This window comes from Bos mutus, chromosome 13, assembly GCF_027580195.1.
Source record: "Bos mutus isolate GX-2022 chromosome 13, NWIPB_WYAK_1.1, whole genome shotgun sequence".
Classification (NCBI taxonomy): Eukaryota; Metazoa; Chordata; class Mammalia; order Artiodactyla; family Bovidae; genus Bos; species Bos mutus.
This window is the reverse complement of record NC_091629.1, coordinates 48,450,250-48,473,589: the sequence shown is the minus strand read 5'-3', so window position 1 is coordinate 48,473,589 and position 23,340 is coordinate 48,450,250. Positions and strand designations below refer to the sequence as shown.

Genomic DNA, 23,340 nt, shown 5'->3' with positions numbered 1-23,340 from the left:
TTCCATTTACATAAAATTTAATACCTGATAAACCTAATCTATGAAGTTAAAAGTCAGAATACTATTTACCCTCAGAGGTGTGGAAAAGGAGAACGAACGGGCTTTTGTGGGGCTCGAATGTTCTGTTTCTTGATTTGGATGTTAGTTGGACATCCGGTCCCATCACTTCATGAGAAATAGATGGGGAAACGGTGGAAACAGTGGCAGACTTTATTTTGGAGGGCTCCAAAATCACTGCAGATGGTGACTGCCCCCATGAAATTAAAAGACACTTACTCCTTGGAAGGAAAGTTATGACCAGTCTAGACCCATATTAAAAAGCAGAGACATTACTTTGCCAACAAAGCTCCGTCTAATCAAAGCTATGGTTTTTCCAGTAGTCATGTATGGATGTGAGAGTTGGACTATAAAGAAAGCCACGCACTGAAGAATTGATGCTTTTGAATTGCAGTGTTGAAGAAGACTTTTGAGAGTCCCCTGGACAGCAAGGAGATCCAACCAGTCCATCCTCAAGGAGATCAGTCCTGAGTGTTCACTGGAAGGACTGATGTTGAAGCTGAAACTCCAATACTTTGGCCACCTGATGCATAGAACTGACTCATTGGAAAAGACAGTGATGCTTGGAAAGATTGAAGGTGGGAGGAAAAGGGGACAACAGAGGATGGAGGTGGTTGGATGGCATCACCAACTCAATGGATAAGAGTTTGGGTAAACTCCAGGAGTTGGTGATCGATAGGGAGGCCTGGCATGCTGCAGTCCACGGGTTGCAAAGAGTAGGACACGACTGAGCGACTGAACTGAACTGAACTGGACATGTGTGTTCATTTTGTGAAAAATCATCAGGCTTTACACTTATGAGTTGTGTATTTTCATGTCTTTATGTTATATGCTAATATAATGTTTAAAATTTTCAGAATATTTTTGAAATCAGGTTTTATAAGTCCTAGAATATTTCTCCCTTTTTTTGGTATCTTCTTGATACTCTTTCATTTTTTTCGATTGTGTATTCTACTTTTCAAAATTTTTATCCCTCTTCAAGACACTTTATTTCCTATTGTCTGAAAACTGAATTGATTTCGTAATAATAAGGCACATTACTGCCATCTACTGGTAAATTACCACAATAAAGGTTTACATTACAGTGTGTACCAGTGAGTGGCATCCACTTACATGTGATATCCTCCAGTAAGACACAACTTGCTTAACCAAATGTGATAACCTTGCCATTTGGCACCATCGTGATGAATCCCACAGACAGTAGCATGTTGATGCTCTCTAGTAGGTTTTAGTCTTTTTTTTTTTTCTGTTTGATGTTGTTCTTAAAGACATGGTTCTAGTGTTCACTATCAGTCTTACCACTGCAAAGCTTAAGCCCATTGGACAAACATGAAAATAGATGTTCAAAAAATGCCGATCAAAGTAAGTCAGAAAGAGAAAAACAAATATCCTACATTAACACATATATACATGGTGGTTGTGGTTTGGTTGCTAAGTCGTGTCCGACCCTTGCGACTGCATGGACTATGTAGCCTACCGGGCTCCTCTGTCCATGGAATTCTCCAGGCAAGAATACTGGAGTGGGTTGCCATTTCCTTCTCCAGGGTACCTTTCCGAACCAGGAATTGAACCCAAGTCTCCTGCATTGCAGGCAGATTCTTGACCAACTGAGGTACGAGGGAAGCCCTAACACATATATATGGAATCTAATAAAATGGTACTGATGAACTTATTTGTAGGGCAAAAGTAGAGATGCAGACGTAAAGAACAGACTTGTGGTCACAGAGTGGGAAGGAGAGAATGGGACAAACTGAGAGATTGGCACTGACATATATACACTACAAAGTGTAAATAGATACCTGGTGGGAAGCTGCTGTATAACAAAGGGAGCTCAGCTCCCGGCTCTGTGATGACCTAGCTGGGTGGGATGGTGGGGTGGGAGGGAGGCTCAAAAGGGAGGGCAGATATGTATACTTATAGCTGATTCATGTAGTTGTACAGCAGAAACTAACACAACATTGTAAAACAACTATCCTCCAATTTAAAAAAAAAGCCAAATTGTTCACCTCAAAGAATAATTGATTTGCTTTCTCTTTACCTATTGGACTTCCTTGGTGGATCAAACAGTAAAGAATCTGTCTGCAGTGCAGGAGACCCAGTTTTGATCCCTGGGTCAGGAAGATCCCCTGGAAAAGGAAATGGCAATCCACTTCAGTATTCTTGGCTGGAATTCCATGGACAGAGCAGCCTGGCAGCCAACATACAGTCCGTGGGTCACAAAGAATTGCATACGACTGAGAAGGTAACGGCAACCCACTCCACTACTCTTGCCTGGAAAATCCCATGGACAGAGGGGCCTAGTGGGCCTCAGTCCATGGGGTCGCTAGGAGTCAGACACGACTGAGCGACTTCACTTTATTTTTTCACTTTCATGCATTGGAGAAGGAAATGGCAACCCACTCCAGTGTTCTTGCCTGGAGAATCCCAGGGACGGTGGAGCCTTGTGGGCTGCCGTCTATGGGGTCGCACAGAGTCGGACACGACTGAAGCGACTTAGCAGCAGCAGCAGAGCATCTGACACTTTCTCTTTATCTAAATCTGAATCCAGAACAGTCCTGGATATCTCAGGGCTGCTTTTCTTGCTCAAAGAATTCTATGAAACAGCCTGATAACCTCTTCAGTGGCCTCAGGTAGTCTGTTGCTTATTGAGGCTATCATAAGTGCTAGTCACTGTTCTAAACATTTTGTATCTACTAATTCATTTTGAAGTGAAGTGGAAGTGAAGTGATGCTTTTGAACTGTGGTGTTGGAGAAGACTCTTGAGAGTCCCTTGGACTGCAAGGAGATCCAACTAGTTCATCCTAAAAGAAATCAGTCCTGAATATTCATTGGAAGGACTGATGCTGAAGCTGAAACTCCTATACTTTGGCCACCTGATGTGAAGAACTGCCTCATTGGAAAAGACCCTGATGCTGGGAAAGATTGAAGGCAAGAGGAGAAGGAGACGACAGAGGATGAGATGGTTGGATGGCATCACCAACGCTATGGACACGAGTTTGAGTAAGCTCTGGGGGTTGGTGATGGACAGGGAAGCCTGGCATGGTGCAGTCCATGGGGTCGCAAAGAATCAGACACGACTGAGCGAATGAACTGGACTGAACTGAAAGTCACTCAGTTGTGTCTGACTCTTTGCGAGCCCATGGACTGTAGCCCACCAGGCTCCTCTGTTCGTGGGATTCTCCAGGCAAGAATACTGGAGTGGGTAGCCGTTCTGTTCGCCAAGGGATCTTCCCCACCCAGGGATTGAACCTGGGTCTCCTGCATTGCAGGCAGATTCTTTAGTGTCTGATCCTGTAAGGTACCCTTATTATCTGCACCTTACAGATGAGGCAATTGTAGCACAAAAATGTTAAGTTATATTACAGGCTATGATACTACAAAAATAGAGTTTATAGTCTTTTGGGAACAAAAACCATGTAAGGATTTAAAAACAAAGGGAAAAAGTACTTCGGACCCTGTGGGACGAGTCATTTTTCTCCTTTTGGTCCAAGTTGTATCATCCTTAAGATAAGAACTCCAGATTTACCTGAAGTCACACACTAATAGGGGCTTCCCTTGTCGCTTAGTCAGTGAAGAATCTGCCTGCGATGCAGGAGACCCGGGTTTGATTCCTGGGTCAGAAAGATCCCCTGGAGAAGGAAATGGCAACCCACTCCAATATTCTTGCTGGGAAATCCTACGGACAGAGGAGCCTGGAAGGCTACAAAGAGCCGAACACGACTGAGCCACCAACAGTTTCAGCTTTCTTTTTCAGGGTCCTCGTATGGAGAATCACATAGTAGTTGGTCTTTGGTGACTGACAAGGCTAATGTTACATTGTATGTGTATGCTGCATTTTGTTTATCCATTCATCTGACAGATATACAGCCTGCTTCTACCTTTTGGCTATAGTGAATAATGCTGCTGTGAACATGAGTGTACAAATATCTGTTTAAGTCCCTGCTTCTACTTTGTTGGGGTAAATATCCAGAAGTAGTATTTCTGGATCAGATGGTAATTCTATATTTAACTTTTTGAAGTTAAAATGATAACTGTGGTGGTAAACAGGAATACAGGTAAAATGTATCAGGTGTACACTTAAGATGTTTGCATTTTCCTGTATGTAAATCATACTCCATTTTCTAAAAGAATAAAAAGCTTAAAATTTTTTTTCCAGGCTCTTGTAAACCCTCTTGGTGTTAATTTCTTGGGCTCAAGTGTCCAAGGTGCCCTTTTGGCTGCCTGTGGTTCTTTTTTATTTTTCTCTGCCCTTTAGGGTCCACCACCATTCTCAGGATTCACACACAACAAATATTTACTGGACATATGCTCTGTGCCAGGCCCTGTACTATGTGCTGAGAAAACGGTGGTAAACAAGATGGATAAACTCTCCCTCCTAATGAGGTCACCAGCCTCGAGAAGACAGGTGATAAACGACCTAATGAGTCCTATTGAGGACAAGCAAGAGAACTTGCCTAAAGAATCCTCAGAGAAGGTGTCCTTGGGGTAGTGATGTTTGAACAGGGATCCGAAGGCTGACAAATTATCTAATGAGGAGGGGGAGCACACCAGATGGACCGATCAGCATGTGCAAGGATCCTAAGAAGGAAGGAAGTACAGAATGTGGAGATCAATGTACTTACAGTCCAGAGAGAGTTAAAGAGTGCTAGGAGATAAGCCTGGCGATATGGGAAGGGCAAGAGTGAGACATCTATTTGGCCTTTATCATAAGAGCACTGCTGCTGCTGCTACTGCTAAGTCGCTTCAGTCGTGTCCGACTTTGTGCAACCTCACAGATGGCAGCCCACTAGGCTCCCCCGTCACTGGGATTCTCCAGGCAAGAATACTGGAGTGGGTTGCCGTTTCCTTCTCCAATGCATGAAAGTGAAAAGTGAAAGTGAAGTCGCTCAGTCCTGTCCGACTCTTAGCGCCCCATGGACTGCAGCCTACCAGGCTCCTCTGTCCATGGGATTTTCCAGGCAAGAGTACTGGAGTGGGGTGCCATTGCCTTCTCCATTATGAACCATCAAATAGTTTTAAATAGAGGAGAGACATGATCAGATTTTTGACTTAGAAATATTGCTCTGACAGCAGGGTGGAGAATAGGTTGGAGGGGAGCCAGGGAGAATGTGGACTGGCCTTAGAGGGCTACTGCACCACTCCAAGCACATAGTGTGTGCTCAATAAATATATTGGTGGAATGAAACGACTCTGATTTTTCTTAGATGAGACCAATATGCCTGAGCTGTATAATCAGCTAAGAATCCCCTGCTTATCTATCTAACAGGATGCTTGTAATAGACCCTTAACTCCCATTTCACAGATGAGGAAGTTGAAGTTGAGACAAAGGAAAATTACACAGCTATCGAGAGTGAAAGCCAGATCTGAATCCAGGCCTTTAGGACAGGCATCAAGCCCAGTGCTTGGGAGGCCTCCCTACATTTAGGAAGAGGGGGAAAGGGCCACACTCTTGTACCCACTGAGTCTGCTAGGGTCACAGTGATGGGACTTACAGGCAGACATCAGTAATAAAGGCTAAAGATGATCTTTATCATCATTAGCATTATTAGATACTATGTATCAGGCACTGTGCCAAGGGCTTTCCATGCTTTCCCTAATTTCCTCTTTGCAAAGACTATTATTATATCCATATCTCAGGTGCATAAACTGAGGATTGGAGAGTTGACTTGCCCAAGAACACTCAGCTTAGAGGGTTCCCATACGGCTGTGCAGTGACTCCAAGATGGGAGCAGCAGCCACTGGCAATATTACAGCTCCAGGAGACAAACAATCTCATATCCCGGCTCCGAGCTCTGCACCCAACCGAGCTGGCGCGCGCTCGGCCCCGCGCGCTCGGGGACGTTTGGTCACGTGGCCAAGGCCCCGCCCCCGCCCTGCCCCGCCCTCTCCCGCGCTCCCACCCTCTCTCCCTCCCTCCCCCTCCCTCCCCGACCCGGTCCGGCCCATCCCCCTCCCCGCCGGCTCCCTGAGGCCCAGCCGGGTCGGGCTGCGGGCGGCCGGGCGCCGACGGCCGGATAGACGGGCGCACGCGAGGACGGACCGACAGACACACGGAGGGCCGCGGGCACGCACGGCCCGGGCCGGTGCTCCGAGGCCCGCCCGGGAGGGCCGGGGCCGCGCTCAGGTGAGCTGACGGCGACGCGGGCCCGTAAGGGGTGGGCCCGCCGGGCGTCCGCGGTGCCGGCCCGGCTGGCTCCGCGGGAAGGAGGCGCCGCCCGGGCCCGGCGCGGGAAAATGGCGCCGGCGGACCGTGGAGCACGGCCCCTGTGCGGTCCCGGCCCGTAGCCGCCCCGCCCGCCCGCCGCGCTCGTGTCCCCGTCGCCATGTTGGGGAGCGGGCCCGGGGCCTGCGGGCGCGGGCGCTGGGGACCGCTGGGGGCCCGGCAGTGGTGGGGAGGGTGCGGGACTCGGTGTCCGGGAGCTGAGGGAGTGCTGAGCCGACCGGGGTCTGCACGGGGTGGCGCTCCAGGCCTGAGGAACTGGAGGGAGTCGGACGTGGGGTCGTGGCCGGGGTCGCTGAGAAGGGTCGCTGGATCCAAACTGGATCGGGACCGGGATCCGTGGGGCTTGGGAAGCAGGAACTGGAGCTGGGTTAGGTCGTGGTCCATGTTCAGGACCCCAGGCCGGCAGGGCGCGGCGGGGCGTGGGATTTGAGCCCAGGCTGTCAGGGCTGGGACAGTTCTTTGCGGGGGGGCGGGGTGGTGGTGGTGAAAGGGTTGATTGGAAATGGGGGCCCTTTGGGTACAGAGGCGAATATCAGACTGGTCTAGTCCTTAGAGTTGCGGAGCAAGTCCGTGTAACTCCCAAGGGACTGAGGACATATGTGCCCCCAGGATCCTGCACTCCGCATTGGCAAGAGCAACAGAAAAAGTAAGGCTTTGATGAAGAAGAGAGAGAAGGGGGATTGAGGTTTGGGTGCAGGAGCTGGCCAGCAAAAGAATGCAGAGTGGAACTGGTTGGCAAGAAGAGAGAGAGCCTTCATCAACTTAGGGAGTTTGTGTGTGTGTCTTTAAAAGGAGGGACCCGGCTGTTTGTGGGCGGTGACCCAAGGTGTCTTCCTAGGAAGGGGACAGCCCACTGTTTTTTAAGAGCAGTGTCACCTGGGGAGGTCATCAGAAAGGCGTTATTGAAGCCGTGAGAATGGTAAAGGATTAAATGTGTGAAAACTGCAAAGGCCTTAGATCTTGTAGTGATTTCAGATTATGTAGTTATTTTAGCTGAGACTCAGAAAAGTAAAGTTGACGTCTCAAGATCTAACCAGTAAATGGCAGAAGTAGTACTAGAACTCAGGCCTGTTGCCTCCTTATTCAACACAACCGCCTTAGAGGAATTTGCCAGGCGGGCGAAAAGTATTAAAAAGTCAAGTATGGCAGCATATATCAAAGAACTACTAAGTAAGTTCTTTTTGTATTGAGTTTGTCAGTACAAAAACTGAGGGGGATAGGAGAAAAGTATAGATAACTAGCTATTTGGTAATCTCTAGTGTACTTCTGTTTGTGCGAAGAAGTTATCTTCAGAATCTTTTTGACTTGTATCTTTAAATAGAGTCTTAAGAGATGCTCCTTCTTTGCTAGGTGTTTACTGTACAGCAAAGGGACACAAAAAGCCTAAAAGGTAACAGTGAACAATGGATCTCTATCATGACTGTAATTAAAATTCGATCATGATAGAAGAGTTCAAAGTCCCCATGGGCTATGAGAGAATTCTCAGTTTTGTTAGAGTTGTCCCAGGGCCCCATATAATCAAAAAAGACTTTCAGCAAAAAGGTTATGAAGATGTTCATCAGATCAGATCAGATCAGTCGCTCGCTCAGTCGTGTCCAACTCTTTGCGACCCCATGAATCGCAGCACGCCAGGCCTCCCTGTCCATCACCAACTCCCGGAGTTCACTCAGACTCACGTCCATTGAGTCAGTGATGCCATCCAGCCACCTCATCCTCTGTCGTCCCCTTCTCCTCTTGTCCCCAATCCTTCCCAGCATCAGAGTCTTTTCCAATGAGTCAACTCTTCACGTGAGGTGGCCAAAATACTGGAGTTTCAGCTTTAGCATCATTCCTTCCAAAGAAATCCCAGGGCTGATCTCCTTCAGAATGGACTGGTTGGATCTCCTTGCAGTCCAAGGGACTCTCAAAAGTCTTCTCCAACACCACAGTTCAGAAGCATCAGTTCTTCAGCGCTCAGCCTTCTTCACAGTCCAACTCTCACATCCATACATGACCACAGGAAAAACCATAGCCGTGACTAGACGAACCTTTGTTGGCAAAGTAATGTCTCTGCTTTTGAATATGCTGTCTAGGTTGGTCATAACTTTCCTTCCAAGGAGTAAGCGTCTTTTAATTTCATGGCTGCAGTCACCATCTGCAGTGATTTTGGAGCCCAGAAAAATAAAGTCTGACACTGTTTCCACTGTTTGCCCATCTATTTCCCATAAAGTGGTGGGACCGGATGCCATGATCTTCGTTTTCTGAATGTTGAGCTTTAAGCCAACTTTTTCACTCTCCACTTTCACCTTCATCAAGAGGCTTTTGAGTTCCTTTTCACTTTCTGCCATAAGGGTGGTGTCATCTGCATATCTGAGGTTATTGATATTTCTCCTGGCAATCTTGATTCCAGCTTGTGTTTCTTCCAGTCCAGCGTTTCTCATGATGTACTCTGCATATAAGTTAAATAAACAGGGTGACAATATACAGCCTTGACGTACTCCTTTTCCTATTTGGAACCAGTCTGTTGTTCCATGTCCAGTTCTAACTGTTGCTTCCTGACCTGCATACAAATTTCTCAGGAGGCAGATCAGGTGGTCTGGTATTCCCATCTCTTTCAGAATTTTCCACAGTTGATTGTGATCCACACAGTCAAAGGCTTTGGCATAGTTAATAAAGCAGAAATAGATGTTTTTCTGGAACTCTCTTGCTTTTTCCATGATCCAGCAGATGTTGGCAATTTGATCTCTGGTTCCTCTGCCTTTTCTAAAACCAGCTTGAACATCAGGAAGTTCATGGTTCACATATTGCTAAAGCCTGGCTTGGAGAATTTTGAACATTACTTTACTAGCGTGTGAGATGAGTGCATAGCAATGATGTTTTTAATATATGTTTAGTATCCTTATTCAGCAACATGATTCATTTGTTTTGGGTCTATCTAATGCAGGAAAGCCTCATCTTGTCTGTACCATGGGCCCCTTTTTTGTTGTTCAGTCACTAAGTTGTGTCCATCTCTTTGCCACCCCATGGACTGCAGCATTCCAGGCTTCCCTGTCCCTCATTATCTCCCAGAGTTTCTCAGATTCCTGTACAATGTGTTGATGATGCCATCCAACCATCTCATCCACTGTCGCCCTCTTCTCCCCCTGCCCTCAAATCTTTCCCAGCATCAGGGTCTTTTCCAGTGAGTTGGCTCTTGGCATTAGGTGTCCAAAGGATTGGAGCTTCAACATCAGTCTTTCCAGTGAATGTTCAGGATTGATTTCCTTTAGGATTGACTGGTTTAATCTCCTTGCACTCAAAGGGTCTCTCCAGAGTCTTTTCCAGTACCACAGTTGGAAAGCATCAATTCTTCGGTGCTCAGGCTTCCTTTCGGTCCAACTCTCTCTGTACATGACTACTGGAAAAACTATAGCTTTGACTAGATGGACCTTTGTTGGCAGTCTAGCAAAGCTTATGGATCCCTTTCAGAATAATATTTTTAATTGCATAAGACAAAATACATGGGGTTATAGAGAAACCAATTGTATTGAAATGCAGTTACTGCAGTATACAAATTGTGATGTAATATAGATATACTTCTTTATCAGCAAATTAAGAAATTAGATCTAGTGGTGGGTCTGATAATTATATCAAATGAACATAATTCTTTAAGATATCTGCAATAACTATAATATGATATAAAGATATCTGTGACTACAGTAGTAGAATCACAGATCTGCTATTACAAGAATGGCTTACTGCCTATGTTCATATTTGAATAAAATGGTAACTTCAATTAGAAGTTAGTGAAAATAAAGTAATTTTTTTCCTGTCCAAGTTCACAGCCCCTCCCCCCCTTCCCCCGGAATTCTGTCTGTGAACTCCCATCTGTGAATCCCAGGTTAAGGAACGACAAAGGATGACTTCCATTCAACAGACATTTACTGTTCGCTGAGACATCTATTTATATCATCCATTATGATAGGCTGTGAGGAGTCACAGGTCTTTAAGGCAGGATAGGATCTTTTCACTTTGGATATTCAGTCCCATGAGAGAAGTGAACATGTCAATAGTGACCGTTCAGAATGTTAAATGCCAAAGGAGAACTGTCAGGTTCTTAGGACACAGGTAGGCAAGTCTCTGCTCTAGGATCAGGGAAGGCTTTGGAAATAAGTGAGACTTGAGATGTGTCCTGAAGGGTAAAAGAGTTTGCCAGATGCAGAAGAGAGAAGAGCTTTCACGCAAGGACATACATTTTCAGGAAATGTAATTGAATGTGTCTGCAGCATAGTGTGTGTGTGTGAAAGAGTGGTTGGAGATGAGACTGCGAAGGTTGTTTGGAACCTGGGTTGAAGGACCTTGCTAAGGAATTTGGACTGAATCCTTGGCTTTTAGAGAGGCATTCAAGGCTTTCAAGGAGTGGAGTTACGATGAGGTTTAATTTTTAGGAGATAAATGAATGTGTTTTGGAGGGAGGATGGATTGGAGAGCAGAAAAGAAGTAATGAGGGAATGAGGGCCTGAACCAAGGCAGAAGCTGGGCACGTTGAATAGAGTTAGAATTTTCAAGTGTTGATATAATTACATTGTGAGTGATGAGCAAGAAGGGGAATTTTTTAGATTTCTAGTTTGGGGTGGCAGTCAAAGAGGTTTAAAAAAGGAGTGAAAGGAAAATGAGTGTGGATTGCTGCAGATAATAAGGAAAAAGGTTTTTTTTTTGTAGAATAATACTTTTGGAAGCCAGTGCAGAGCTGTCAAGTGTGATGTTGTTTATTGCTTAAGAAAATCATGTGTCAATAGACTGGGAAAGTATTCCTAGAGTAGGGAAATCGTAACTATCAATGTCAGGTCTTGGCAGACTGTGGCCCATGCATCAAATCTGTTCCACCACCTGTTTATGTAAATAAAGTTTTATTGCAACATCGGCACACTCATTTACATATTGCTTTTGTCTGCTTTCATACTAGCAATGGCAGGTTAAATAGTTGTGACAGAGAATATATAGCTCACAAAATTGAAAATATTTACTTTCTGGCCCTTTACCAAAGATATTTGCCAGTTCCTGATGTGTGTGTCTGAATTTTGGACATTAAACTTCTGATTTACCATCCAGTTCTTATGTGATGAAGAATAACCATCTTGGCACCGTCTTTCTGGCCGGATTCCCCATGCTCTGTGTATCTGCAGCATGACATAGATCTCTGAATATTTTATATTGGTCAGTGGTGCCATGGTTTACTGTTTTGGGGTCCACTGTGTGACAACCGGTTCTTGCCAGGTTTTTACAGTTTTACAGACCTTCCTGGGGCCTGTTTTGTCATTTTTTTCTATTGGGTTGTCTTTTTCAAAAGATTTCCTCATATTTTTTGATTATTAATCCTTTTGTTGATTATATGTATTGCAGATATCATTTCCTGGTTTGTTGCTAATGTTTTTATATCTCTCTAAGTTGTTAAAAAGTTTTGAATTTTAATCAAGTTTATCTTTTTCTCTCCCAAGATTTTGAAGCTATTCTTTATATTATCTTTTTGCCTTTTATGTTTAGATCTCTTATCTGGAATTGACATGTGTGTGTGGTGTGAGGTAGAGTCATTTCATTTTTTCTGATGTACAATTAATTATCCCAGCATCATTTATTGAATGGTACTCTTTCTTCATACTGTGAGCTCTTTTTGGTGAAATCTATTGAAGGCCCTGTTTCCAGCTCCATTGTTTGTGAATTGTGTACCTTGGACACGTTGCATAACCGCTTTGTGCCTTGGTTTTCTCATCTTTAAAATAAGGAAAAGAGAGTTGTTGTGAGGATTAAGTAAGCTAATTCTTATAACATGTAGAACAGAGTGGCATCTAGAAAATGCTCAATAATGTTAGCTATTACTTATTATTTAGCATTGTTCATTTATGATTCCTAGGCAAGAGTGGAAGCTCAGTATGCTCGACTCAGTTGTAGATTTTATTCAGTTTTCAGATTGAAAGAGAATGGCTGAGATGCTAAGTATTTCAGGAGATGCTTCCAGGTGGCTGCTTAATTTTAGCTGCTGCCTTAGACTATCTGCTGGAGTGGAACTCCTCCCTGTAGTTCTTTGCAGTTTTTAGTACTCTCTTGTTTTGTTCATTTACTTTATCCCCTACAGGCATTTGGTTTTCTAGTTCTGACTTTATCAAAGTTTTATATATTACTTCTCCCAAACTAATAAGGGACATATCGAGATATTGTCAGGATGGCCAGAAACTGACAGATGAGTTTGCTGCTGCTGCTGCTAAGTCGCTTCGGTTGTGTCAGACTCTGTGCGACCCCATAGACGGCAGCCCACTAGGCTCCTCTGTCCCTGGGATTCTCCAGGCAAGAATACTGGAGTAGGTTGCCATTTCCTTCTCCAATGCATGAAAGTGAAAAGTCAAAGTGAAGTTGTTCAGTCGTGCCCGACTCTTAGTGACCCCATGGACTGCAGCCTACCAGGCTCCTCTGTCCATGGGATTTTCCAGGCAAGAGTATTGGAGTGAGTTGCCATTGCCTTCTCCATAGATGAGTCTGGGGGCAGGTAAAAACTAAATTCCATTTTAAGATTGAGTCATTCTTAGTCATAATGAATAAATTGATCATTGAAGTTAAAAAAGATGAGATGAAATTCAAATCATTGAATATTTAGGCATCTACTATGTGCTGGATACTATATTAGAAATTACCACATTGGTAATAGAAAATAGCTGACCAGCTTTATGAAATACTACAGAAGAGATCTTTTTACTTGTGATAGGGAGCTGTTTTCCAGGAGAGCATTTATTTGGATGACAGAGAGGAAATACAGGCATTTATTTATTTGTCAGCAAGTTGAACCCTATCATGTACACTGGTCTAGAACTCTGCAGAATACAAGGATAAATTTAGCCAGGATTTGTGTCATGTGGAGTGTATATATAATGTGTTATGGAGCTGGGCTATCGAAGGATGGTACCTGAAAGAGAAGACCTTTTAAGCAGGATTGCCAAAAATGTTTAGGATCTTACAACTTGAAGATGAGACAGTGTTTTTCCAGGCTGAGGGAAAGCATGAATGTAGAGATGGGTGTTTAAGAGATAGTAAAGAGTCTAGTTTGATTGGAGAACAGGATTGTCATAGGAATGTTGTTAAAGTTGAGGCTGGAAGTGGAGATTGAACAACAGTAATAATAGTAGAAGTAGCTCTCATTTTTCGCATGCATACCATTTGCCAGATAATGTGCCAGGCATTTTACAAGCGGCATTTCATTTCATCCTCACAGTAACCCTTTGAGATAGGCACTAATTTTTAATCCCCTTTTTGTAGATAAGGAAACTGAGAAATAGAACTAACAATTGATAGAGAATGAGTCTAGACAGTCCATTTCCAAAGCCTGTGTTCTTAATCTCTGCATACTATACATAGAAGGCTTTGAATTCTCTTCAGTTTGAGGCTGAGAAGTTTAGAATTGATTAAGTAATGGGAAGTCATCAAAAGTGCTTGGCTATGCAGTGACATAATGAAATCTGTACATTGGGAAAGTAAGCCTGGTCATAAAATACAGGAGCAGCAAGGTGAGAAAGGAGAGAGATGGAGGTAGTTTCCTCTTCCTTCCTCACCAAATTGGTTGTTCCTTAAGGGCTGGGACTATATCTCTCCTTTCCTTCAGCTCTGGTGTCTACTTACTGTGTTGTCTGTCACATTTATTTATTTTTTAAAAATTTATAATCTTTTTCTACTTCACCTTGTTCTAAAAAGGAGCTCATTGAACATTTGCTGAGTTAATTAATAAATGACTAGAGGTATATATAGATGTGTACATAAAGAGAATACTGTGGTTTTGTTAGAGGGAGTAAATGCAGCCTTATAATTTGGTGATAGACTATATTTTATATAGAGAGCCTACAAAGTGAAAGGCCAGAACTGCTTCTTTTTTAACTTGTGAAGAATTGTATATTCTGTTTCAGTTAGAATATTAACACTCAGTTAATGTTAGCTATGTCAGTTAAAAACCCAAACTCATAGAAACAAAAGAGTAGAATGGTGGTTGTTGGAGCCAGGAGATGGGAGAAATGGGGGAGATTTGATCAACGGGTATAAACTTACAAGGTGAATAAGTTCTAGGAGTCTGACGTACAGCATGGTGACTATAATTAATAGTACTGTGGTATATATTTGAAAGCTGCTAAGAGAATAGATCTTAAATGTTTTTACCATACACATAAAAAATGGTAATTATGTGAGGTGATGGTATGTTAACTAACCTTATTATAATAGTCATTTCTCAATATATATTTGCATCCATCTCATTGTACTTCTTAAACCTATACAATATTGTATATCAATTATATCTCAACCTGGGAGAAAAACTACGTCAGTCTTAATATTAATGATCACCAAATTCAGAGGGTATTCATATTTTAAATAGATATTTGGTTTGTATTTAGCATTAATCAGCTGCAAGTCCTCCCATACACAAAGAGGCAACAAAAATTGCCAAAAACCAGCTCCTTTACTGATATTGAACCTGTTGAATATTAGTACATTTATGTATATTTTCTTAAGACCAGACTGCAGTCTCACTCAGGAAGAAATAACTGGTTGCAGATTTGTGAATCAGATGCCTGTTTTGGATTTTACTCAGGGAAATTGGTCAAAAGATTAAGTCCCTTGCCATAAATTTAAATGTGACATGGAAGTAAGGCTGTGTTCTTTCTATCAAATACAGACTTAAAAATTCAAACATTTTGGAGAAATTCAAAGACACAGGTTAACTGCCAAATACCAGTAAAAGTAGGAAGATATTAAGTAAACCAGCATTTGACTAGATCAATTACAAATCAATAACATTCTTTTCCATTGTGGATATCAGCCATCAGTAGAATGTACATATACATGCATGCACATATCTAAGTGTAATATATATTGATATAATTAATATAAGTACGTTTGGATCTAGGACCGCTTCCTAAAGAAAATGAATCTTCATCTGAGGTTTTGTGTAACTCTTCAGTATATATGGGGATAACTCATTCAGACGTTTTACAATCAGAATGATTATGTATTGAGAAAAAGTTAATTATGAAAGTCAGTATATGCTGACTACCTACCACTGTTGAGGTCTGTATATAGTTGATTTGTTAGCTCCTGCCTTTCAGGAAACAAATTGATCTGGGGAAGTGATGTGAACATAAATAAAAGAGGGGAAAGTGTGTTTTAAATGAAATAGTAAGTGCTATGGGAACTCAGGAGAGATTACTTCTACTTGAAGAATCAGGGACCGCTTCATAGCAAAGGTAGTGTATTTGTTTCCTAGGGCTGCCGTAACAAACTGCCACAAACTGGGTGACTTAAAACAAAAAAAATTTATTCTCTCACAGTTCTTGAGGCTAGAACCTGAATGCAAGGTGTCAATGGGGCTGTGCTCCCTCTGAGACTTGGAGTAGAATTCTTCCCCTTGCCTCTTCCTGCTGCTAAGTTGCTTCAGTTATGTCCGACTCTGTGCGACCCCATAGATGGCAGCCCACCAGGCTCCCCCGTCCCTGGGATTCTCCAGACAAGAACACTGGAGTGGGTTTCCATTTCCTTCTCCAGTGCATGAAAGTGAAAAGTGAAAGTGAAGTCGCTCAGTCGTGTCCGACTCTTAGCGACCCCATGGACTGCAACCTACCAGGCTCCTCCATCCATGGGATTTTCCAGGCAAGAGTACTGGAGTGGGGTGCCATTGCCTTCTCCATTACCTCTTCCTAGCTTCCATCAATTCTTGACATTTCTTGGTTTGCGGCTACTTCACTCCAGTTTCTGTCTCTGTTGTCACATAGCATTCTACCTTTGTGCCTCTGTATCCAGATTTCTCTCTTATAAGGGCACTAGTCATATCGGATTGGGGGTCTACCCCATCTTAACTAATTGCATCTGTAGTGATTCCAAATCAGGTTACATTCTATGGTACTCAGGGTTAGGATTTTAAATCTCTTTGGGGAGATGAGATTCAACTTAAAACAGGTGGCATGATACAGAAATATTAAAATTTGCTAATTAAATGGAAGAGTAAAACTAGAATGAACTGAGTTAAGGAAAGAAGAACTAAGGGAATGATGGACATAGTAGATTGTAAGGAATATTTGGGAAATGAGATAAAAAATTCTGGTTTGCTGGTGTACTGAGGAGTTGTGAGAAGATGAAGGCAGAGTAAATGCATTGAGGTCCTAGATACCACATCTCAGATATTTGAGTGCTGCTGAGTGGGTAGTGTGTGGGAGCAGGATAGCCCTTGCAGAGTTTTGAAACGGTGGATAACTAATTCAGACTTTGGATAATTAATTCAAGCTTTAGGGAGATTTCTGTGATCAGGTGAACTTGGATAAACAAATAGTTAGTGACTTAACACACTCAGTCTCCCTCATTTGCCCATGCCAGTAACTTTGCACTAGGACAGTCCAGAAATTCCTCATAGGCAGAAAACACCACCACAGCACACGAGGATTTTACTAGCCTCTTGATCAGTCACCTGTGGGCATTGATACACAGCTGCATTTTTAGGGTCTCTATTCTATTCAGAAGCCTCTCTTTGGATTTATAATCATGTTGTTATTCATTTTTCCTTCAGAATCACTGATTTTCCATCCTATTTTTTGCCTCTTGATTTTTCTCTGAACCATTTTCAGTTTCTTTCCATGTCTTTTAAAAACATCTGACTAATGGAAAGAACTGAGGAAGATTCTGTACTATCCAAGCCAGTGATATTCTTTTCTGTATCCTTACAATGATAGTTCTGTTGACTTTTGTCCACAGTAGGACTGTGGACATTAAATTATGACTATTCATTCAAATTGTGGTCAACAGCCGTGCTCAGGTGCATTTCCTTCTTTGTGCCCAGGCATTTCTTCCTGGTTCTGTATTTGCATCGCACATATTTTCTCTAAGAGCATGTGTCTTCATGACATTTTAAAAATTATGTTTAAATATTACAAACAAACATAACTTTCTAGTCATCATATGCATACAGTCTTTTCATATAGTTTTTTATAGTCTTTCATTTGGCATTATATTGATACACTTTTCTACATGTCAACATAGTCATCATTTTTAATGAATCTGCAGTAAAGTTTAAATACTCTCTGGTTATTTGGCATTTGGATGATTTCCAGTTTGTTTTTATTTTTTATTTGCAATTCTAAATTATACCACTGACCTGATGTGAAGAGTTGACTCATTGGAAAAGACCTTGATGCTGGGAGGGATTAGGGGCAGGAGGAGAAGGGGACGACAGAGGATGAGATGGCTGGATGGCATCACTGACTCGATGGACGTGAGTCTGGGTGAACTCCGGGAGTTGGTGATGGACAGGGAGGCCTGGTGTGCTGCAATTCATGGGATCGCAAAGAGTCGGACACGACTGAGCAACTGAACTGAACTGAACTGAACAGCTTTTTATCCTCCCCCCCATTTTTTTCTTAGACTATATTTCCTAAAATAATTCAGTTCGGTCTAAGGATATCACTTTTTTGCTATATTGTTAGATTATTCTTTAGTAAACTACCAGTTTATACAGTTCTACTATAGTTAACAGTAGATTTTATCATTTTTTTCTTCTACTGTAATAGTGATTGAGGCCTCCCTGATGACTCAGTGGGTAAAGAATCCACCTGCAATGCAGGAGACACGGATTTGATCCCTGTATGAGGAAGATCCCCTGGAGGAGGGCATGGCAACCCACTCCAGTATTCTTGCCTGGAGAATTCCATGGACTGAGGAGCCTGACAGGCTACAGTCCAAAGGGTTGCAAAGAGTTGGACAAAACTGAGCAACTAAGCAGGCTTACACACGTAATAGTGATATATCACAGTTTTGTGGGATTTTTGATATTTTAAATGTTTTATTATGAAAAAAATTTCAAACATTCCCAAAAGACCCTTCCAGAAATAGTTCAATGAACAATTCAGTATGTTGCCATACATTTACTAATATACTTCTTAGGTTAAACCTTTTTAAAATAAAGACATCATAATAGTATGCCTTTAAATACTTTAGCATGCATCTCTCACAAATAACATTTTCCTACATTATTGCAACACCATTATCACAGGGAACAAAATTATCAATAATTCCTTAATGTTTCAAACATTAAGTTTCTATTTGTTTCTCCAGTTGTTTCTATAATGACTTTTACAACTGACTTATTTGAAGTGGAATCAATTTAAGAACTATGCATTGTATTTGTATTTGTTATTTTTGTAGTCTTTTTTTTTAAAATCTGAAGCAATTCCCATTTCTTATCTGCTCTCTCACCTCCCCCTACCCTCCAAGGCATTGATTTGTCCAGACCTGAGCATTTTTCTTGTTTGTCCCACATCCTGAATATGCCTGTTTGTTTTCTTTGTGGCATTTAACTTGTTCCTTGTATTTTCCTCAACTGGAAGGTTTAAGACGTGATTAGATTGTAGCCTAACATTTTGACAAAAATATTTAATACATTTTTTTACATTGCATCATATCACGAGGTGCATAAATGTCTGGTTTTCCCCTGTTGATGTTAACTTTTATCATAGGGTTAAGATTGTAACTGCCAGATCTCTCCTGTGAAGTTGTGTTTTTTTTTTCTTTTGTGAGTAGAAAATGTGTTTTTTATTTTTATCATTGATGAGTATTTTTTAGTCTTGAGCTAGTTTTTCATTCGTTTGACCGTTTGTTCAGTGTAGATTTGATACTTTCCTTTTAAGTTTGTACTGTGCATTTAAAAATTTTATATAGTGTAACAAAGAATGATGCGTTATAAAAGATAAATTTCAAGTTTTAAGGTATAGCTTAAGTCAAATATAATTTAACCAAGAAAAACCTTACAGGTTGCAGATATATATACAGTAGGGGACATTTCTTTGACAGAATCCTGTGATGTTTGCTTTTTAAAAATCATTGTAAGCAGGCAAAACTAAGAAGCGTAAAGCTCTGGAATAAAACAATTTCTTTTTCTTTTTGAAAGAGAGTTAAGTCCTGAATTCATAAGTTGTTTTACAAACCCAGCCCCCAAACACTCAGAATTTATTTTTGTTTCTTGTACTCTTGAGTTTTTCATTTGGCTGTCTTTATCAACTTCGCCAGTTCTTTATCAGCTTTAAATAGCTATTCTGTGTATTTGGGGTCTTAACCCCTTTTTTGTCACATGGTGCAGATATATTATCCCGGTCTCTCAGTTGGCTTTTGACTTTGTGGTTTGTTCGACATATAGACTATTTTAATTATCTAATCATGTCTATCAGTCTTTTTCTTTATGATTTCTAGGTTCATGTCTTGGTCACCACCATTCCACTGAAGTTAATAATTCTAATTTTTTTTTTCTATATTTTTGTCTTGTTAATTTTTAATTTCGTATTTCTCATTTTTGCAACTTGGGCAAAAATTTCTTTGTGTTTAATATAGATGAGCCTGTTTATTGTGCTATTGAATTTCTTCTCTTGATCAAAACTTCTTTCTTCATTGTTTAGGGATATAATTATTTTAAACAATCTCTCTTGATTTTGAAGAAATGCTTTTCTGGTTTTTCCAAGTCAATTTGGATGCTGTACCTGTGTTTGAAAATAATAGTGTATTCATCTAATAACAATTCGGTCTGCAGGTTTGTCAAGTATATTCTGGGTCATCAATTATGATGAAATGGTAGCTACAGAACTCGAAAGCTGATCTAAGGACTTCAGTGTTTGATTTTTAAAAGAACGTGACAATTATAAGGGTATAAAGCAAAAAAAAAAAAAAAAAAGGCCTGACAAAACTATCTTTGAATACATTTTACTCTCCTTTCTGTGGGTTCCTCATCTGCAGATTCAACCAGCCAGAGATTGAAAGCATTATCCAGAAAGTTCTGAAAGGCAAGACTTGAATTTCTCAGGACTGGAAACTATTTACCTTGTATTTACAACTGTTTTGACAACTGTTCACATATCAGTTACATTGTGTTAGGTATTATAGGTAATCTAAAGATGATTTCTAGTATGTGGATCAGATGTGCTGTTATATGCAAATACTACATCATTTTATATGAGGGACTTGAGCATCTGTGGATGTTGGTTTTGAGGGGATGGTCCTGGAGTCAATCCCTCATGGATACTGAGGGATGATTGTATGCTAAGATAGTGGAGAAAAAGAAACACTGGCAGACTCTTAGAATGATGGTCTAAGGACTTTTTGTAATTTAGAGCCCAGATTTCATGATTTAACAGTTTCTTGTTAGAAACTTAATAGAGAAAGAAAGCCATTGTTCTCTAAAAGTTGTTTTCCAACACTTTCTTAAGGCAGGGCAACGTTCATTATCATTATATAACATACTTTGCTGCTGCTTTTAAAATGAAGTATTTCTTTTGAAAGAAGTGTCATACATGAAATGAAAGATTTCCCTCCTACTGAGAAGCTTTGGACAAATTATTTACTTGGGCCTTAATTTTTTTTGTGTGTTCCATGAGGGTATTGGACCTGGGGCCCTCTGATGTTGCTCAGAATCTTGTCAAGTTATGTTTAGGGATTTTTTTTTTTTTAATTATTACTTCCTACATTGTAAGATTTGGTCAACATTTCAGTGTCATTTGTATATTACAGCATGGATTAAAAGACTAGAATTTTTTTTTTGGCCTCGAGGCAGGCAGGATCTTAGTTTCCCAACCAGGGATCGGATTCATGCCCCCTGCTTTGGAAGTGTAGAAGCTTAACCACTGGACCACCAGGGAAGTCCTCTTGCACAGTTTTTTGACTGAAGCTTTATTCTGAATGAAAGAATGTAGTGGTTCACTATTAGAACATGATGTATAGTGTAGTTTTTTTCTAAATTTTACTTTATCCTCTTACCATGGTATCTAACAAGATGGGAAAACTCTCGTTGAGCCTCTGACTTACTCTGCTGATTATGCTCAATTAAAATTATTAACTACAGTTGACCTTTGAACAACATGGTCTGACTGTGCCAATCCACTTATATGCAGATTTTGTTCAGTAAATACCTACTGCAGTGCTACACATCCATAGTTGGTAGAATCCATGAATGTAAAACCACAAATATGGAGGGCTGACTGTAAACTTATACTCAGATTTTTGAATGCTCCTGGGACCAGAGCATCTAACTCCTGAGCTGTTCAAGGGTCAACTGTATGTATCTGTGTTAGTTTAGGGATTTCAGATTTTGTATTTCACATATTTTTCCCACAAATATTTATTTTATTATGAGGCTTCATAATTACACATATGTTGCATCTGTTCTTTTATGAATACGAAATATAAGAAAAATGAAAAGACTTGGAGGTAAAGATTGTATTTCACAAATTTATCTTTTGTTTCTTATACTATTAATAAAATGTCAGGATTGAAATTTAGATTTAATGTTAATATTCCCTAATCTCTTCAGTCGTCTATTATGCCTACAAAGAGCAAACCAGGAAGTTTACGGTAGTGAAACGCCAGTCTCCTCAGCAGGAGTTTTGTTCATTTTTTCAGGGCACTGCGTTTCTGTGATTTGACTGGAGGTTTACGTAAGTTTTCCCTTGGGAGCCCTGGACTGAGGAACAGGAAACATGTAAGAGTTTTTATAAGAATCTTATGAAATGATGTAAGGAGGATAGAATTGGATCTTACACTAGTTGTGCCATGGCAAATTGTCTTTGACAGTTTATATTTAACTGTGTATTAATACAATTTTAAAAATGCCTTATCTTGAAACATTGAAGGCTATGTGGTTTAAAGGCCAACTTAACTTTTAAAGCGGTAGAGGTGTAATATCCAGACGTAGGCATTCATGAAAATCTTATTTAAATTATCCATTCCACAATTTTTTTGTTTCTTATATAGTAACTTCAGGAGTAGGAATCTATTTAGCAGAGAGCCTGGTACATAGTAGGTGATTGGTAAAGGAAGGTTGAACAAATGCATCCGTTGAAAGTATTCAAATTATAATAGATAGAAATTATGAAAAAAAAATTACGAGGGACTTCTTTACACATATATTTTCCATTTAAAAAACCGTCTTGTGTTCTTTAAGTCTGAAATGATTTCAGAACGTAAAGTTTAACTCATGCAAAAAAAGTCTAATGGTGATGGTGGTGGTAAAGTAGTGAGGATATTGTCTATATTATTTGCATCTAGACAACAAACCTAGGAGATTTGTATTTTACACAAGCTGAAGAATATACTTGTGTTTGGAGAAGGAAGTGGCATCCACTCCAGTACTCTTGCCTGGAAAATCCTGTGGACAGAGGAGCCTGGTAGTCTACAGTCCATGGGGTCAGAGGAGCCTGGTAGTCTACAGTCCATGGGGTCTCACAGAGCTGGACGCGCCTGAGCGACTTCACTTTCATGAGGCAGATGACCTAGGAATTCTAGGATTCTTATTTTACAAAGCTACTTAAAACATTTGAGTAGCGAGATTATTTGTTAAAGTGAAACCATGTGTTTGTTGTTGTGTGTGCATGTTTGGTCATGTCTGATTCTGCGATCCCGTGGACTATAACCTGCCAGATTTCTCTGTCCATAGTATTTTCCATGTTAGAATACTGGAGTGGGTTGCCATTTCCTACTCCAGGGGTATAAATACTCCTTGAGTTTTTTTAAACCTAGAAGGAGCCTGTAATCCTCTGTAGTTCTAGCTTAGTGATCCATCCTCTGACTTTATAATTTAGGAATCATAGGGCTTCCCAGGTGACACAGTGGTAAAGAATCCACTTGCCAGTGCAGGAGGTGCAGGAGACACGGGTTCTCTCCCTGGGTCAGGAAGATCCCCTGGAAGAGGAAATGGCAACCCACTCCAGTATTCTTGCGTGGGAATTTCCATAGACAGAGGAGCCTGGCCATGGGGTCACAAGGATTCAGATGTGATTGAGCACACACAGGCACAGAGAGCTTGCACCCTGCCCCAATTTGTAGAACTTTATGGGAAGGTCACGACTAGAACTTGGAGCACACTCATCCTGCCATGCTCAACCTAGCTCTTTTTTCATTCTGTTACCCTGTGTTTCACAGTTGTGAACCCAGGACATCTGTGTTTTCCATTTGTTTACTTGTTTGTTTTTTGCAGTTGTCATTTGTAATAATTTTTTTTCAGAGAATAAGTAGGAAAGTAAATGTTAAATTTAAAAGTTGAATATTAT

General features: G+C 41.1%; 1 protein-coding gene across 9 annotated transcripts in view; it reads left to right on the top strand.

The window, feature by feature from the left end:
* The first annotated feature begins 5,962 nt into the window (after window positions 1-5,962).
* NCOA6 (nuclear receptor coactivator 6) overlaps window positions 5,963-23,340 on the top strand; it is a 96,426-nt gene continuing 79,048 nt past the window's right edge. For 8 of the 9 annotated variants that reach the window (XM_070381617.1, XM_070381622.1, XM_070381621.1 and 5 more), the window contains exon 1: window positions 5,968-6,181. The gene's annotated coding sequence lies outside the window, so the exon portion shown is untranslated. Of the gene's footprint in view, window positions 6,182-23,340 lie in introns of all 9 variants that reach the window. The other variant, XM_070381623.1, reaches the window with a different exon arrangement.